Raw genomic sequence first — 18,757 nt, 5'->3', positions numbered from 1 at the left:
GGCAGTAGGGCTATTAAAGCTGGCGCTGATAGCGCCGGCGTTACCGCCCAACTCGTGTTGAGGCCCACAATCTTCTTTGGCTTATACATTTGTAACTTTAGATTACTTTGTGTGATACTGAAATAGCTCTAACCAATGGGAGTCTCACCAAACACACACTCCCATTCTGGCTTTTTAAAATAATGTCATCTTTTTTGGTAAATTACCATGTCTGTCTTTACGTAGACCGCACAGATTGAAGTACCGACTGTTAGGAGGGAGGAAACCACAGACACATGCAACATCCTAATGGTGAGACTTGCACATAAACTTCTTTTTATTTGTTTTTGAAGTATTTTAAGTTATAATACCAATGTACATTTTCTAACAAACAATGTTCTCACTATTTGCATCGATTAAAGGACCAGGATGCTACATCAACCACTATTCCGTAGTCCACAGCGACCTCAATCACCTTTTAAGTAAATTTTATAGTATAATCCTTCACATGCGACTACACAAAATATGCATTTGTTCAAGTTCCAACCAAAAACGTATTGATTATTCTCATGTATAATGTTAACTTTTAGGCTTCTTTGTCAATAAAGACCTTTTCAATGTAATTTTTGGGGATTTTGCTTTTACATCTTTCTTATTTCAATTACCATTACATAGGTGGAGCCTCGAACTTTGACAACATAGTATTCTTCTTCTGCAACCGGTCCGGAGTATGAGGTAATACAAATTAACATTTATTGATTTATACTAATGGTGAAAAATTAACAATATGTTTTTTACATTTACGCTGCCATTTTCTTTGCTGAATTGCTTGCAGAACCGCCCACACAATCATCACCCTATAAACAAATAATTTCTAGGAAGCTAAAAATGTTACTGTTTCCCTAATACATGTGGACATATCGGAAGTATCACACAGAGAAATAACTGAAGCATCTTTGCCACTATTTGACGATTGTGCTCGTGATGTGGACTACACTCTTCCCAGCGTTGAGGATTTATCCACCTCAATGGAATCACAATCCACTGTACCTCTAGACGATTGGTTATTATTTACAGGAACCAAAATACATTGTATTCGACTGCCGCCTGATCGATATAATGAAAATGGTTAAATGTGATCATAAATTGCGTAAGAGTATTTGTGGGGAGCCATTGGTGGAGTTTACTTGTTTAGTTAAACGCACCCACGTGCAGATTAAAGTTAGCTGTGTACACCACCATAACTCATTTTCATGGTCTTCTCAACCCATACTTGGAAACGTGTCTGCTGGAAATGTAATTTGTTCATCTGCATTGTTGTTTTGCGGCTCACCGTTCACTTTACTTTCAAGATTTTCTAACTTTGTGGGACTCCAGTTCCTTTCAAAACCCCAATACTATAAATATAAGAAGGATTCCTTATTCCCCGCTACTAGCCAGGCATGTACACTCAAACAGTTGTCAATCGACAATGCTCTCGCTGGCAAAAGGCTCTGGCTTGCTGGTGATGGACAGTGCGACAGTCCTGGTTTTTCTGATAAATGCTGCACTTACCACTAACAAGACATGGGAAACCAAATACATTGTGAGTTTGGTAGTTGTGCAAGTGGCTGAATGTACATCTACTGGTGCCATGGAAAAATATGGTTTCATCAAGTCCATTCAACTTCTGCAATAGAGAGGACTGCACATAGACCTGAAAGCCACTGACAGGCACGTTTCAATGGGCAAGGCTATGCAAGAGCAGTTCCCAGACATAAAGCATCAATATGATGTATGGCACAAAATTACAGCTGCTGGAAATAAAGGCCACAGAAATGTGTTTGAAATGGTCACAGTCTGTAAGCAACCATTTTTGGTGGAGCTCATAAACTTGTCAAGGATCTGTTGATATTGTACTTGAAAAATGGCGTTCAGTGATGCACCATTGTTCTAAAGTACACTCTTGGCAAGAAAATAAACAGTTCCATGAAGGTGTGCATGCACCATTGAGCAAGGAAAAGTGTAAGCAAAGGTGGCTGGTTCAAGGCTCCCTGCCTCACGCAACAATTCAGAAGATTGCTTGCAGGAAAACGCTTTCAAAAGACATGAGGGGACTCGGACTCACCCAATTTTGCCACATTGGAGATTTAGAGGTGTTCCACAATGTGTGTCTAACGTACAGGTCTAAAAGATTACATTTTAGCATACACAGTATGGAGGCCAGAACAAGACTGGCTGTACTTGCACACAACAGGAACATTGGAAGGGAACAAGCAAAAACTGCAGGAATGCTTGGTATGCTTTGTTACAACAACGAGTATACCAAAAGAAGCAAACAGTGGGTGGCAAAGTCAATCTACCAACAGATGGATTTTGAATTCATGAAAGATCTGACATTGAATGTGCTGGCCATGCAAATGCATGGAATTGAACAAGATTTTTTTTCTAGGGCCTCCGTCTATGCTACAGAACATTGCAAAAGAGGTTTGCCCTCCCAAACTTGAACTTGTGGAAAGGTTGACTTGGAGATTTAAAATGATGTGTGGCTCTCTTTACAATGTTTGGCAAAGGCAGTTTCAAGCTTCCACACACTGCCTGCAAGCAGTTTTCATTGTGCAGAAAATGAAAAATGATGTGGCTTAAGGTGTAATTGATAGAAAAATTAGATTTTTAATGAATTACTGTTTGTGAATTAAATTATGTATTTTTAACAATAATACATGCTGGTATGATTAAGTGTTTCACTCGAATGTGCTCTATCTCAATGCCATCAAGATTGAGATCCTTTCAATTAGGACAGCTGTTCAATATTTCCTCAATTAACTCTGGCCACCATCCCTGGGATCTCCTCCCACCCCTTCCACTCAAGCCAGAAACCTTGGAGTTATGTTCGACTTCACCTTCTCCTTCTCTCCTCACATCACAGATGTTTCTAAGAAGCCCCACTAACAGCTGCACCTCCTCATAGGTATTCTTCCTTTTCTAACTTTCCCCCGGAAGATCACTGTATCCAGAGCCCTAGTTCTCTGTAGGCTGGACTATTGCAACAGCCTCTATATAAATCTTCCTGCCTCTACTCTTTGACCTCTACATATCCAGACATCACTGCAACACTTGTCCTTGGCTTAAGGCCAAGGGATTGTATCTCTACAGCCCTGAACTATCTTCAATTGCTCACAGTGGCTGCGAGGGTCAAGTTCAAGGCCCTCTGCATTGTCCACAAGGCGTTCTGGTACCGGGGATAACACTACAACAAACCCTCTCTTCCGAAGCACTTTCCTTCTCAAGCCCGCTGCACATCCACTTCCAACACTGAGGGACAGACGCTTCTCCAGGCAGAGAACGGGGGGTAGATCTCTCTCCTCAGATGGTGCATCCCTCTGGAACAGTCACCCTGCCTCTCTCAAATGTGAACAGGACCACCTCACGTTTTGGAAGCAACGGAATACCTTCCTTTATGCTTCTGCTTTCTTTCTCTCCCCTGCTGATGTTCTCATTCTGCTGCGGTAACTGGTTACCTGGCCACCCTCTGAACCTTATGACCAGTGCTGTGGAATAAGGGGCCACCCCCCATGGAGCTCAAGGGCTCATGGCCTCAAGCTTGGGAGCATCCACAGGGTACCGAGGGGGAAGGGGAGAAGAAAGGAGACCACAAGGCAACACACTCCCTCTACCCCCCGTTCTCTCCTGAAGTAGGACTCACAGGAAGAGCCCGACAGGGAGGGGACTCAGGACACAACAAAAGGTGCTATCAGTCAGGTGGTGCCAACAACGAAATCCCCAGTGTCTCACCCTCTCTTCAAAGGGGGACAAAAACTCTAGCAATATGAGAGGAGAAAGGCAGGAAGCCACACACAAAGGTGTGAAGTGGCTGTCGGCACAGGCTGGCCATTTGGGGCGGGCAGTGACAATATGCTGGCATGGCCCCAGGGCATATTTGCCCAATATAGGAAGAGCTGCTGCAGTAGGATTGCAGAAAGAACACTCAGCCCTAAGCATATCTGGACTCTGCATTCAGAGACCCAGCTTCTCATTTGCCTCTATACCATCCACCTCTGGAAAAGGTACATTTGGGCAAGCACAGGACAATAGTCCTTGTATGAAAGTCGTGGAAAAGAAGAGCAGGAAAAGTGGCATGGGCCTGGAAGGAAACTGCCATTAGGCACAGGAGAGCTCACCGGCCAATTTACAGGTCCCAAACACACGGACCTCTGAGCTCACGCTGGGGAAACCCTGTGAGCAAAGAAGGGCAACTTCCATTTCCTGGCCCAAGTGCCCAAAAGTACAGAACTAAGGAAACACTGCACACCTGTCGTTGTGAAATACTCATAATACTAAGTTATACTTTAGTATTATTATGTTTAATAAAAAGCCACAACTATTTTATTGCCAACACAAAACAAGTTTATGCGTACTGTAGTATATATTTACTGTATAGAATGCATGCCCCATAGGCTAGTGGTTCCAAAGCTTATGGGGACCAGGCTCCCTCATGACCAGTAGCCCCATGAACTGCTTCTGGCCCTAAACTGTGCTATGGACTATATCTGCAATCCCCAAACCCCCCTGCCTACTTGCACTTACTTAGAACCGGCCACCCCGGTGGCACTTACTCGAGCTAACATTTTGCACTCTCCCCTTCCCTCCGCCTGGCACTTCTCCTCTCCATCTCCCTTGCACGGTCTGAATGAAACAAGGCTTAGTAAGATCGTTTGTTCTGTTCCCCTTTGCCTTCTCCTTCCTTGTCTTGTCACGCCTAGAAACACCTGTGTACAGCATTTAAATACAGGTGGAAGGAATATGTATTGCCAATGTGCATTATGAACATGCGCCAGTGACCTTTGCCCATTTAAATCTTACTGTGGAGGCACATATATGGGTGACAACCAGACGCACCTGCATCAATGCAGAAATCAATATGATTGCAAGAATAGATCTACACAGAAGCTAGTAAGCCTCCACTGACATCTTCCTCCTTCTTGAAAACTTTGATCTCGACATCCTTGCTCTCAACAAGACGTGGTTCAATGCCGCTTTGTCACTGTTTTTGACTCCCTCCTCATTGATGTCTCCAAGATCCTCTCCAAGCCGCAGACCAACCAATTTGGCGATGGAGTAGCCCTGATCTCCCCTGAGTTGGTCCCTACCTCTCTCATACCCACCCGCACTATTCCTCCTTTGAAAGTCTTGTCTACAAGATGGGTGTCTCTCCGACTCTCTCTCTCTCACCTTGCCACGATGTGCATACCCCCTGGCCCTGTGTCTGTCTTCCATTCTGAATGGGATGACTTCACACCCTTTCCTGTGACGTCTGCCTCCAAACTACTCCTTCTTGTTGACTTCAACATACATCTAGAATGCACGGTTGGTGCCTGTACACTCTTCCGGAATTCCTGTACCTCTCTCTCTCCCTCACTATCATCCCTTTAAGCCCCAGCCATTCTGCCGGACAAACTATGTAGTGGAAACAGGTGCGTTGATAACGTCAAAAAAGTAAATATCATATGTGGTCTACTTTAAATATTTCATTGTTTTTCAGCACACTGATCACCACTAATATTGTTCATTTTTGTGGCAGGTGTTACCGAAACCGAAACTGACTTGGGCACGCTGTGAACGTTAGATGAAGGGTCCCATTGTTATGATTCTTTGAATGTGAACGCTAGATGAAGGGTCCCATTGTTATGTTTCTTTGAATCCACCGCACTAAGAATTTGAAGGCCCAAATGTGTTGAAAATCTACAAAGAAATGATGATATTCAGTAAATTGAAAGATTACGCTGGAAAGTAAAGTTCCTATTTCAGAAAACTGTTTTTCGAAGCGGTTGGTCCTCCATCACATTGGAAGAATAGAATCTCAAAACACAATGTAAGCAACATTTTAAACAATATTCTCCAAGTGTGGATGGAAAGTGTGTTGTGTCTTACATGATGAACATTTTGATGGTTGAATTTTCAGTTATACATTATTATAATTGTCATATGTCATATATGTCATTACAACATGTCATATACAAGAATAGCCATTGTGCATGTTAATTGTAACTTAAATGTATAGCCAACATAAGAATGTACTTTGTATATTCAATTATAAAGTGGGTCTTGAACTATGTTTTTGCATTCTCGATTTTACATAGTTATCTGATCCCGATGTGTGCCTGTCATGGGTACAGCCTACCGGCAGATGGCTTCTTCAACAATATTTGGACAATAATAATCAACTACGAATATATTATAACTACCACCTGGGACAATCGCCAGACAACAATCCGTCCTTTCACGGTTGCAGTAAGAAGGAGCAACATGGGAACCTATAGGTTCTAGAAACATGGGGATGTGAAAATGTTGCATTTGATTCAATTTTAAAGCACTTATTTCTCCTCTGTAATGGAGCGCCATGTGCATAGATTACTTGTCGGTCATGGAACGTAACTTTCCGTGAAGAACGGAAACACTTGGATTAATCGATCGATGATCGGATTCGACATTAGAATATCAGCATTCACAATTACACAAAAAATGAGAACGATGCAAAGTTCGCCAACTATGATGTACTGTGTTCAAAAAAGTTAACAAAGTTTTCGTGGACTTTATTATTTTCATTGTGTGAAAATGAAAACTACTTGTTACACACCCGACTTGTGCTGTTTCTTTATGAGTTTGGTGATGACAGGGTACGTTTGGCTATGCTGCCCACTAACGTCATTAGAATAGATGGAGTTCATCCAGAGCACCGAGTGATGTCAGCATTAGGGATGGGTGACCCGAATCAGTGCCACAAGGGCACTTGAACTTAGGGCGATAGATCAACGGATAAGGATAGCACAAGATGGCAGTATCCGAGCCGTTGTTTTCGCATGTGTTAAAGTGAGAAAAATGTGGGTAAGTTGCAATGGCAATTTATTTAAGAATGATCGATGTATGCTATGAAATATATGACCGATTCATTAGGCCAATAACATTTCTGACCGAACTAGCCCTCAAGGAATACGTGAATACCAAATGACTGTCAATGAACTCTGCAAAAACTAACATCATGGTCCTCGGCCTGTAAAATGGCAGGGTGAAGCCTTTGTTTAAACGGTATGTTGGCCGAGAACGGCTGGTTCAGATCACTTAGGTCACATACCTAGGGCCCTTATTAACAACAGTAGGATCGACGAACCATGACAGCTGGTCCGAAAATCCAGAATGAAAATCTTGACTGGCCAAGGTAGGTTGATTCAAAGGAAGTATGGCAAGTTTTCCATATTACCGGCTCTGTCCTCATATAAATTAAAAGTGGTTCCCTCTTTAATATACAGAGCCGAAGGATTTCCATTGACCCCTTGGGAAACTTGGCCTTCATTTGAGGGTGCTTTTTGGAGGAAAATCTTGAAGCTTCTGAACCTAATCTCAACTGCATTGATTGAATATGAAATGGGTCTCACCTTTCTACAGCCAAGGGTGACATGGAAATGTTGGCCCTCTTTCGTAACTGCATGTTGCCGCTCCCGGCTGGACCCTACCAAATCCTGAAGGAAATATTGATTAGAGGTGGTAATATTTTATTAGATCAATGGACCAACGGATGTCGGCTGACTCTAGAGTACTTGCAATCTGATCTGGATGAGCTGATTAACATCCCAGGGAAGGTGAATCGGACGCTATGGCAAGATGATTGGAACAAAACCCAAGAGGAAATAAACTCACACCATTTTATGAATACTTCAAGGAGTGAAAGTAAGACTTGGAGCGGCACCCCTAAGTATTTAACTAAGACTCCCAGCGCATGGTATAGGAATCAGTTTATGCGTTTTAGACTGGACCTATTTCTAATGAATCAACTCGTCCTGCAGATCTACATAAAATCAGTCACCATGGGATGCAGATTTTGTTTGAACAGAAAGGCAAATGAGACATTAAAGCATGTGGCACTGTTCTGTTGAGACTTGACTGAATTAAGAATTAAACACATGGGCAAAGTGATTGCGCATCGTCAATCAATGGAGGTGGAAGAAATTTGGTCTTTCTTCCTAAAATGGGAAAATCTTATGGCCACAGTCTGTTAAATAACATTTTTAAAGGAGGTGTTTGAATTAAATATTTAATGTATCTGACCTTCCAGGGGCGGGATCACAAATTTCCTTAACTGGAGTGGATATGAAGGGAATAAAGAATGCATGTTTATATGATCAAGGTTTGTAATAAACCATAAATCATTAAAAATAAATAGAGGATTCCACAAAATACATTTGAAGGTTTGACATGAAAGCCAGGGAGCAGGCACCAGGCCGAAAAGTCCACCCCCACTCTCACCCCTCCCTCCCAAGTGTGCCCTCTTCCTGTAATGGCCTCCACCCATGCATGACAATATGCAGTGTGAAAGCCACTGTGCATACTCAGATGAACAAGTGACGTCTGACCAATTGTGCAAGGGTATATTACTGGGATGCATGCACACACGACACCTGCTATTTTCTATTGAACTGGCACAGAGGGCAGCCAACAACCGCAACACACCTTCAGGGACCATGCTCACATGCCAGGGCCACATGTGCCTCGTGCGCTGTGTTTAAGGTTTGCTTTTACAAGGTGCGGCACAATAGTTCTTCGTCACAACTTCCTGAAGCAGAATCACAGGGCGTCAACAATATTGTATGCTGGATAGTCAACTTCAAATGCCATTATAAGCTGGCACAGACATGTTCAACATGTTATTATCAATTTAGTGGAAATGTGGGTTACAGAAACTGTGTCTGGGCACTCTTCCAGCAGCAGGGCAGGGCGGGGTGATGACAGGGCAGGGTGCATTCCAAGAGCTCTGATGCAGGAATCCTCCTCGCTGTAGGATGATGAGCCTATTCAAAATAATATTAATTTCACTTTTATACAGCACCAAATGCCCTAGTTCTCTTGTTTCTAAGCACTGCAATAGGTGTTATTATACCCTATACAATTGAACTCATTTTATCAACCTTGGAAGGAGGAGCCTGTCCACCTGGGATCGAACTTGCCAAGTGTAGGCTTGCTCTGTGTTGCTAGAAAGGGCTAACTTGCCATCCATACAGGCACAAAGTTGATGAGCAATAATGTAAGGGAACATATAGGAAGACGGGCAAAGGGTCTCGCTCTAACCCTCAATTCACATGCCACTATCAGATTCCATACCTATAAGGATTACTCGCCTCTTTAGTGAGCACCCACTATCACTGAGGAACTACTACTTACAGGAGGCCCCACCCGCCAAACTCACTTATTTATTTGGCCAATAGGTGCCTAGCAGTCGCATATTGCTGCAACTCTACTTCCTTTGCTAATGGTCAAGGTCAGGCAATGAGCCGTCCAATGAACTTAGATGGCACTCGGATAGTGGTGTCTATTTTCAGCCCGAGCACAGCAAACTGTCTGTTTTCATTACTGACTTAGTCATATCCCTACCCAACCAGATTGTCTAAGCCTAAAGGTCTCGATCTTGAGCTAAACAAAGAACTGTTTCCTCTCGTCATCACGTCAGCATACTTTAAACTCTCTAAACACATTTCTTTCCACATACCTTACACACAAGCTTAACACCTGTTTATTTGGCTACATTAGTAGTTTCATCCAAACTCAGATTGTACAAAGAGGGAAGGATGCTGGGCCTTTAGCAGTAATTGCCGATAAAAGTAGCACAGACCTCATTCTGTTGTGAAGAAGTGCATGGACATTACTGAGTTTTCCATCACCTCTGTGTCCATGTAAGGACATTCCTTGCCTGCCACAAGTTAAGGAATTGTCAAATATAGGGCACAGTCTTTCCCGCGGTTTCCTTTAAAATAGCCATTATTCAGTAAATTAATGCTGTCCTTCAACTGAATTCTTGTTCTGTGTATAAAATGAATGGATTTTTCAATGGTATCTATGTGTGTTGCCTTTTCTTGGGCAGTGTCGCAAAACCATGCTTCCCAATTAGGGTTCCATGTGTTTGTTAAGGTGTGCGTCACGTGACCGTGATGTACCTGTATTTCCGGAAATTGTTCGTACAGGAGAAGCCAGACTGGTTGATCAGGAAGCCAGGTGATGAAAAGGTAACGCAAGGAAGCAGCCCCAACCCAGCACTGATGGTACAGGTATGGATGGGGACCAACCAAAAACAAAGAGGTGATGGCTGGAAGGTTTAGACTGAATCTAAACCACTGGCATGGCTCGGGGGAAACCCTCCAGACCATCGTTCTTCGCCTGCAAAGCCATTACAGAAGGGGAAAGACCATATGCAAATCAGGCTTGGCCCCACCCCAAAATGGGCAGTCCAGCCCGAACTGCTAGGTCACATCCCTTCTGCACGAGACCACAAGCATCCCCAAACATGTTTCGCCCTTGTTGGGGCTCATCAGTGAGGAGTAGCTTGGGTCTCTAGGCCCAGCAGGCACGGGACCCATGTCTGGGCATACCCGTCCCGCTCGGGGTGACAAAGCAAAAACAAAGAGGTGATGGCTGGAAGGTTTAGACTGAATCTTAACCACTGGCATTGCTCGGGGCAACCCTCCAGACAATCGTTCTTCGCCTGCCAAGCCATTACAAAAGGGGAAAGACCATATGCAAATCAGGCTTGGCCCCACCCCAAAAGGGGCAGTCCAGCCCGAACTGCTAGGTCACATCCCTTCTGCACGAGACCACAAGCATCCCCAAACATGTTTCGCCCTTGTTGGGGCTCATCAGTGAGGAGTAGCTTGGGTCTCTAGGCCCAGCAGGCACGGGATCCACGTCTGGGCATACCCGTCCCGCTCGGGGTGACAAAGCAAAAACAAAGAGGTGATGGCTGGAAGGTTTAGACTGAATCTTAACCACTGCCATTGCTCGGGGCAACCCTCCAGTCCATCGTTCTTCGCCTGCCAAGCCATTACAGAAGGGGAAAGACCATATGCAAATCAGGCTTGGCCCCACCCCAAAAGGGGCAGTCCAGCCCGAACTGCTAGGTCACATTCCTTCTGCACGAGACCACAAGCATCCCCAAACATGTTTCGCCCTTGTTGGGGCTCATCAGTGAGGAGTAGCTTGGGTCTCTAGGCCCAGCAGGCACGGGACCCACGTCTGGGCATACCCGTCCCGCTCGGGGTGACAAAGCAAAAACAAAGAGGTGATGGCTGGAAGGTTTAGACTGAATCTTAACCGTTGGCATTGTTCGGGGGAAACCCTCCAGACCATCGTTCTTCGCCTGCCAAGCCATTACAGAAGGGGAAAGACCATATGCAAATCAGGCTTGGCCCCACCCCAAAATGGGCAGTCCAGCCCGAACCGCTAGGTCACATCCCTTCTGCACGAGACCACAAGCATCCCCAAACATGTTTCACCCTTGTTGGGGCTCATCAGTGAGGAGTAGCCTGGGTCTCTAGGCCCAGCAGGCACGAGACCCACGTCTGGGCATGCCTGTCCCGCTCGGGGTGACAAAGCAAAAACAAAGAGGTGATGGCTGGAAGGTTTAGATTGAATCTTAACCACTGGCATTGCTCGGGGCAACCCTCCAGACCATCGTTCTTCGCCTGCCAAGCCATTACAGAAGGGGAAAGACCATATGCAAATCAGGCTTGGCCCCACCCCAAAAGGGGCAGTCCAGCCCGAACTGCTAGGTCACATTCCTTCTGCACGAGACCACAAGCATCCCCAAACATGTTTCGCCCTTGTTGGGGCTCATCAGTGAGGAGTAGCTTGGGTCTCTAGGCCCAGCAGGCACGGGACCTACGTCTGGGCATACCCGTCCCGCTCGGGGTGACAAAGCAAAAACAAAGAGGTGATGGCTGGAAGGTTTAGACTGAATCTTAACCGTTGGCATTGCTCGGGGGAAACCCTCCAGACCATCGTTCTTCGCCTGCCAAGCCATTACAGAAGGGGAAAGACCATATGCAAATCAGGCTTGGCCCCACCCCAAAATAGGCAGTCCAGCCCGAACTGCTAGGTCACATCCCTTCTGCACGAGACCACAAGCATCCCCAAACATGTTTCACCCTTGTTGGGGCTCATCAGTGAGGAGTAGCCTGGGTCTCTAGGCCCAGCAGGCACGGGACCCACGTCTGGGCATACCTGTCCCGCTCGGGGTGACAAAGCAAAAACAAAGAGGTGATGGCTGGAAGGTTTAGACTGAATCTTAACCACTGGCATTGCTCGGGGCAACCCTCCAGACCATCGTTCTTCGCCTGCCAAGCCATTACAGAAGGGGAAAGACCTTATGCAAATCAGGCTTGGCCCCACCCCAAAAGGGGCAGTCCAGCCCGAACTGCTAGGTCACATCCCTTCTGCACGAGACCACAAGCATCCCCAAACATGTTTCGCCCTTGTTGGGGCTCATCAGTGAGGAGTAGCTTGGGTCTCTAGGCCCAGCAGGCACGGGATCCACGTCTGGGCATACCCGTCCCGCTCGGGGTGACAAAGCAAAAACAAAGAGGTGATGGCTGGAAGGTTTAGACTGAATCTTAACCACTGGCATTGCTCGGGGCAACCCTCCAGACCATAGTACTTCACCTGCCAAGCCATTACAGAAGGGGAAAGACCATATGCAAATCAGGCTTGGCCCCACCCCAAAAGGGGCAGTACAGCCCGAACTGCTAGGTCACATCCCTTCTGCACGAGACCACAAGCATCTCCAAATATGTTTCACCCTTGTTGGGGCTCATCAGTGAGGAGTAGCTTGGGTCTCTAGGCCCAGCAGGCACGGGACCCACGTCTGGGCATACCCGTCCCGCTCGGGGTGACAAAGCAAAAACAAAAAGGTGATGGCTGGAAGGTTTAGACTGAATCTTAACCACTGGCATTGCTCGGGGCAACCCTCCAGACCATCGTTCTTCGCCTGCCAAGCCATTATAGAAGTGGAAAGACCATATGCAAATCAGGCTTGGCCCCACCCCAAAAGGGGCAGTCCAGCCCAAACTTCTAGGTCACATCCCTTCTGCATGAGACCACAAGCATCCCCAAACATGTTTCTCCCTTGTTGGGGCTCATCAGTGAGGAGTAGCTTGGGTCTCTAGGCCCAGCAGGCACGGGACCCACGTCTGGGCATACCCGTCCCGCTCGGGGTGACAAAGCAAAAACAAAGAGGTGATGGCTGGAAGGTTTAGACTGAATCTTAACCACTGGCATTGCTCGGGGGAAACCCTCCAGACCATCGTTCTTCGCCTGCCAAGCCATTACAGAAGGGGAAAGACCATATGCAAATCAGGCTTGGCCCCACCCCAAAATAGGCAGTCCAGCCCGAACTGCTAGGTCACATCCCTTCTGCACGAGACCACAAGCATCCCCAAACATGTTTCACCCTTGTTGGGGCTCATCAGTGAGGAGTAGCCTGGGTCTCTAGGCCCAGCAGGCACGGGACCCACGTCTGGGCATACCTGTCCCGCTCGGGGTGACAAAGCAAAAACAAAGAGGTGATGGCTGGAAGGTTTAGACTGAATCTTAACCACTGGCATTGCTCGGGGCAACCCTCCAGACCATCGTTCTTCGCCTGCCAAGCCATTACAGAAGGGGAAAGACCTTATGCAAATCAGGCTTGGCCCCACCCCAAAAGGGGCAGTCCAGCCCGAACTGCTAGGTCACATCCCTTCTGCACGAGACCACAAGCATCCCCAAACATGTTTCGCCCTTGTTGGGGCTCATCAGTGAGGAGTAGCTTGGGTCTCTAGGCCCAGCAGGCACGGGATCCACGTCTGGGCATACCCGTCCCGCTCGGGGTGACAAAGCAAAAACAAAGAGGTGATGGCTGGAAGGTTTAGACTGAATCTTAACCACTGGCATTGCTCGGGGCAACCCTCCAGACCATAGTACTTCACCTGCCAAGCCATTACAGAAGGGGAAAGACCATATGCAAATCAGGCTTGGCCCCACCCCAAAAGGGGCAGTACAGCCCGAACTGCTAGGTCACATCCCTTCTGCACGAGACCACAAGCATCTCCAAATATGTTTCACCCTTGTTGGGGCTCATCAGTGAGGAGTAGCTTGGGTCTCTAGGCCCAGCAGGCACGGGACCCACGTCTGGGCATACCCGTCCCGCTCGGGGTGACAAAGCAAAAACAAAAAGGTGATGGCTGGAAGGTTTAGACTGAATCTTAACCACTGGCATTGCTCGGGGCAACCCTCCAGACCATCGTTCTTCGCCTGCCAAGCCATTATAGAAGTGGAAAGACCATATGCAAATCAGGCTTGGCCCCACCCCAAAAGGGGCAGTCCAGCCCAAACTTCTAGGTCACATCCCTTCTGCATGAGACCACAAGCATCCCCAAACATGTTTCTCCCTTGTTGGGGCTCATCAGTGAGGAGTAGCTTGGGTCTCTAGGCCCAGCAGGCACGGGACCCACGTCTGGGCATACCCGTCCCGCTCGGGGTGACAAAGCAAAAACAAAGAGGTGATGGCTGGAAGGTTTAGACTGAATCTTAACCACTGGCATTGCTCGGGGCAACCCTCCAGACCATCGTTCTTCGCCTGCCAAGCCATTACAGAAGGGGAAAGACCATATGCAAATAAGGCTTGGCCCCACCCCAAAAGGGGCAGTCCAGCCCGAACTGCTAGGTCACATTCCTTCTGCACGAGACCACAAGCATCCCCAAACATGTTTCGCCCTTGTTGGGGCTCATCAGTGAGGAGTAGCTTGGGTCTCTAGGCCCAGCAGGCACGGGACCCACGTCTGGGCATACCCGTCCCGCTCGGGGTGACAAAGCAAAAACAAAGAGGTGATGGCTGGAAGGTTTAGACTGAATCTTAACCGTTGGCATTGTTCGGGGGAAACCCTCCAGACCATCGTTCTTCGCCTGCCAAGCCATTACAGAAGGGGAAAGACCATATGCAAATCAGGCTTGGCCCCACCCCAAAATGGGCAGTCCAGCCCGAACTGCTAGGTCACATCCCTTCTGCACGAGACCACAAGCATCCCCAAACATGTTTCACCCTTGTTGGGGCTCATCAGTGAGGAGTAGCCTGGGTCTCTAGGCCCAGCAGGCACGAGACCCACGTCTGGGCATACCTGTCCCGCTCGGGGTGACAAAGCAAAAACAAAGAGGTGAGGGCTGGAAGGTTTAGATTGAATCTTAACCACTGGCATTGCTCGGGGCAACCCTCCAGACCATCGTTCTTCGCCTGCCAAGCCATTACAGAAGGGGAAAGACCATATGCAAATCAGGCTTGGCCCCACCCCAAAAGGGGCAGTCCAGCCCGAACTGCTAGGTCACATTCCTTCTGCACGAGACCACAAGCATCCCCAAACATGTTTCGCCCTTGTTGGGGCTCATCAGTGAGGAGTAGCTTGGGTCTCTAGGCCCAGCAGGCACGGGACCTACGTCTGGGCATACCCGTCCCGCTCGGGGTGACAAAGCAAAAACAAAGAGGTGATGGCTGGAAGGTTTAGACTGAATCTTAACCGTTGGCATTGCTCGGGGGAAACCCTCCAGACCATCGTTCTTCGCCTGCCAAGCCATTACAGAAGGGGAAAGACCTTATGCAAATCAGGCTTGGCCCCACCCCAAAAGGGGCAGTCCAGCCCGAACTGCTAGGTAACATCCCTTCTGCACGAGACCACAAGCATCCCCAAACATGTTTTGCCCTTGTTGGGGCTCATCAGTGAGGAGTAGCTTGGGTCTCTAGGCCCAGCAGGCACGGGATCCACGTCTGGGCATACCCGTCCCGCTCGTGGTGACAAAGCAAAAACAAAGAGGTGATGGCTGGAAGGTTTAGACTGAATCTTAACCACTGGCATTGCTCGGGGCAACCCTCCAGACCATAGTACTTCACCTGCCAAGCCATTACAGAAGGGGAAAGACCATATGCAAATCAGGCTTGGCCCCACCCCAAAAGGGGCAGTCCAGCCCGAACTGCTAGGTCACATCCCTTCTGCACGAGACCACAAGCATCTCCAAATATGTTTCACCCTTGTTGGGGCTCATCAGTGAGGAGTAGCTTGGGTCTCTAGGCCCAGCAGGCACGGGACCCACGTCTGGGCATACCCGTCCCGCTCGGGGTGACAAAGCAAAAACAAAAAGGTGATGGCTGGAAGGTTTAGACTGAATCTTAACCACTGGCATTGCTCGGGGCAACCCTCCAGACCATCGTTCTTCGCCTGCCAAGCCATTATAGAAGTGGAAAGACCATATGCAAATCAGGCTTGGCCCCACCCCAAAAGGGGCAGTCCAGCCCAAACTGCTAGGTCACATCCCTTCTGCACGAGACCACAAGCATCCCCAAACATGTTTCGCCCTAGTTGGGGCTCATCAGTGAGGAGTAGCTTGGGTCTCTAGGCCCAGCAGGCACGGGACCCACGTCTGGGCATACCCGTCCCGCTCGGGGTGACAAAGCAAAAACAAAGAGGTGATGGCTGGAAGGTTTAGACTGAATCTTAACCTCTGGCATTGCTCGGGGCAACCCTCCAGACCATCATTCTTCGCCTGCCAAGCCATTGCAGAATGGGAAAGAACATATACAAATCAGGCTTGGCCCCACCCCAAAAGGGTCAGTCCAGCCCGAACTGCTAGGTCACATCCCTTCTGCACGAGACAACAAGCATCCCCAAAAATGTTTCGCCCTTGTTGGGGCTCATCAGTGAGGAGTAGCTTGGGTCTCTAGGCCCAGCAGGCACGGGACCCACGTCTGGGCATATCCGTCCCGCTCGGGGTGACAAAGCAAAAACAAAGAGTTGATGGCTGGAAGGTTTAGACTGAATCGTAACCACTGGCATTGCTCGGGGCAACCCTCCAGACCATCGTTCTTCGCCTGCCAAGCCATTACTGAAGGGGAAAGACCATATGCAAATCACGCTTGGCCCCACCCCAAAAGGGGCAGTCCAGCCCAAACTTCTAGGTCACATCCCTTCTGCATGAGACCACAAGCATCCCCAAACATGTTTCGCCCTTGTTGGGGCTTATCAGTGAGGAGTAGCTTGGGTCTCTAGGCCCAGCAGGCATGGGACCCACGTCTGGGCATACCCGTCCCGCTCCGGGTGACAAAGCAAAAACAAAGAGGTGATGGCTGGAAGGTTTAGACTGAATCTTAACCACTGGCATTGCTCGGGGCAACCCTCCAGACCATCGTTCTTCGCCTGCCAAGCCATTACCGAAGGGGAAAGACCATATGCAAATCAGGCTTGGCCCCACCCCAAAAGGGGCAGTCCAGCCCGAACTGCTAGGTCACATCCCTTCTGCACGAGACCACAAGCATCCCCAAACATGTTTCGCCCTTGTTGGGGCTCATCAGTGAGGAGTAGCTTGGGTCTCTAGGCCCAGCAGGCACGGGACCCACGTCTGGGCATACCCGTCCCGCTCGGGGTGACAAAGCAAAACCAAAGAGGTGATGGCTGGAAGGTTTAGACTGAATCTTAACCACTGGCATTGCTCCGGGCAACCCTCCAGACCATAGTACTTCGCCTGCCAAGCCATTACAGAAGGGGAAAGACCTTATGCAAATCAGGCTTGGCCCCACCCCAAAAGGGGCAGTCCAGCCCGAACTGCTAGGTCACATCCCTTCTGCACGAGACCACAAGCATCTCCAAATATGTTTCGCCCTTGTTGGGGCTCATCAGTGAGGAGTAGCTTGGGTCTCTAGGCCCAGCAGTCACGGGACCCACGTCTGGGCATACCCGTCCCGCTCGGGGGTGACAAAGCAAAAACAAAGAGGTGATGGCTGGAAGGTTTAGACTGAATCTTAACCACTGGCATTGCTCGGGGCAACCCTCCAGACCATCGTTCTTCGCCTGCCAAGCCATTACAGAAGGGGAAAGACCATATGCAAATCAGGCTTGGCCCCACCCCAAAAGGGGCAGTCCAGCCCAAACTGCTAGGTCACATCCCTTCTGCATGAGACCACAAGCATCCCCAAACATGTTTCGCCCTAGTTGGGGCTCATCAGTGAGGAGTAGCTTGGGTCTCTAGGCCCAGCAGGCACGGGACCCACGTCTGGGCATACCCGTCCCGCTCGGGGTGACAAAGCAAAAACAAAGAGGTGATGGCTGGAAGGTTTAGACTGAATCTTAACCACTGGCATTGCTCGGGGCAACCCTCCAGACCATCGTTCTTCGCCTGCCAAGCCATTACAGAAGGGGAAAGACCATATACAAATCAGGCTTGGCCCCACCCCAAAAGGGTCAGTCCAGCCCGAACTGCTAGGTCACATCCCTTCTGCACGAGACAACAAGCATCCCCAAAAATGTTTCGCCCTTGTTGGGGCTCATCAGTGAGGAGTAGCTTGGGTCTCTAGGCCCAGCAGGCACGGGACCCACGTCTGGGCATATCCGTCCCGCTCGGGGTGACAAAGCAAAAACAAAGAGGTGATGGCTGGAAGTTTTAGACTGAATCCTAACCACTGGCATTGCTCGGGGCAACCCTCCAGACCATCGTTCTTCGCCTGCCAGGCCATTACAGAAGGGGAAAGACCATATGCAAATCAGGCTTGGCCCCACCCCAAAAGCAGCAGTCCAGCCCGAACTGCTAGGTCACATCCCTTCTGCACGAGACCACAAGCATCCCCAAACATGTTTCACCCTTGTTGGGGCTCATCAGTGAGGAGTAGCTTGGGTCGCTAGGCCCAGCATGCACGGGACCCACGTCTGGGCACACCCGTCCCGCTCGGGGTGACAAAGCAAAAACAAAGAGGTGATGGCTGGAAGGTTTAGACTGAATCGTAACCACTGGCATTGCTCGGGGCAACCCTCCAGACCATCGTTCTTCGCCTGCCAAGCCATTACAGAAGGGGAAAGACCATATGCAAATCAGGCTTGGCCCCACCCCAAAAGGGGCAGTCCAGCCCAAACTTCTAGGTCACATCCCTTCTGCATGAGACCACAAGCATCCCCAAACATGTTTCGCCCTT

The sequence above is a fragment of the Ambystoma mexicanum genome, chromosome 3p (genome assembly GCF_040938575.1).
Source record: "Ambystoma mexicanum isolate Mex_15411 chromosome 3p, UKY_AmexF1_1, whole genome shotgun sequence".
NCBI classification, from domain to species: domain Eukaryota; kingdom Metazoa; phylum Chordata; class Amphibia; order Caudata; family Ambystomatidae; genus Ambystoma; species Ambystoma mexicanum.
The sequence above is the reverse complement of the archived record's forward strand: the minus strand, read 5'-3'. Positions refer to the sequence as shown.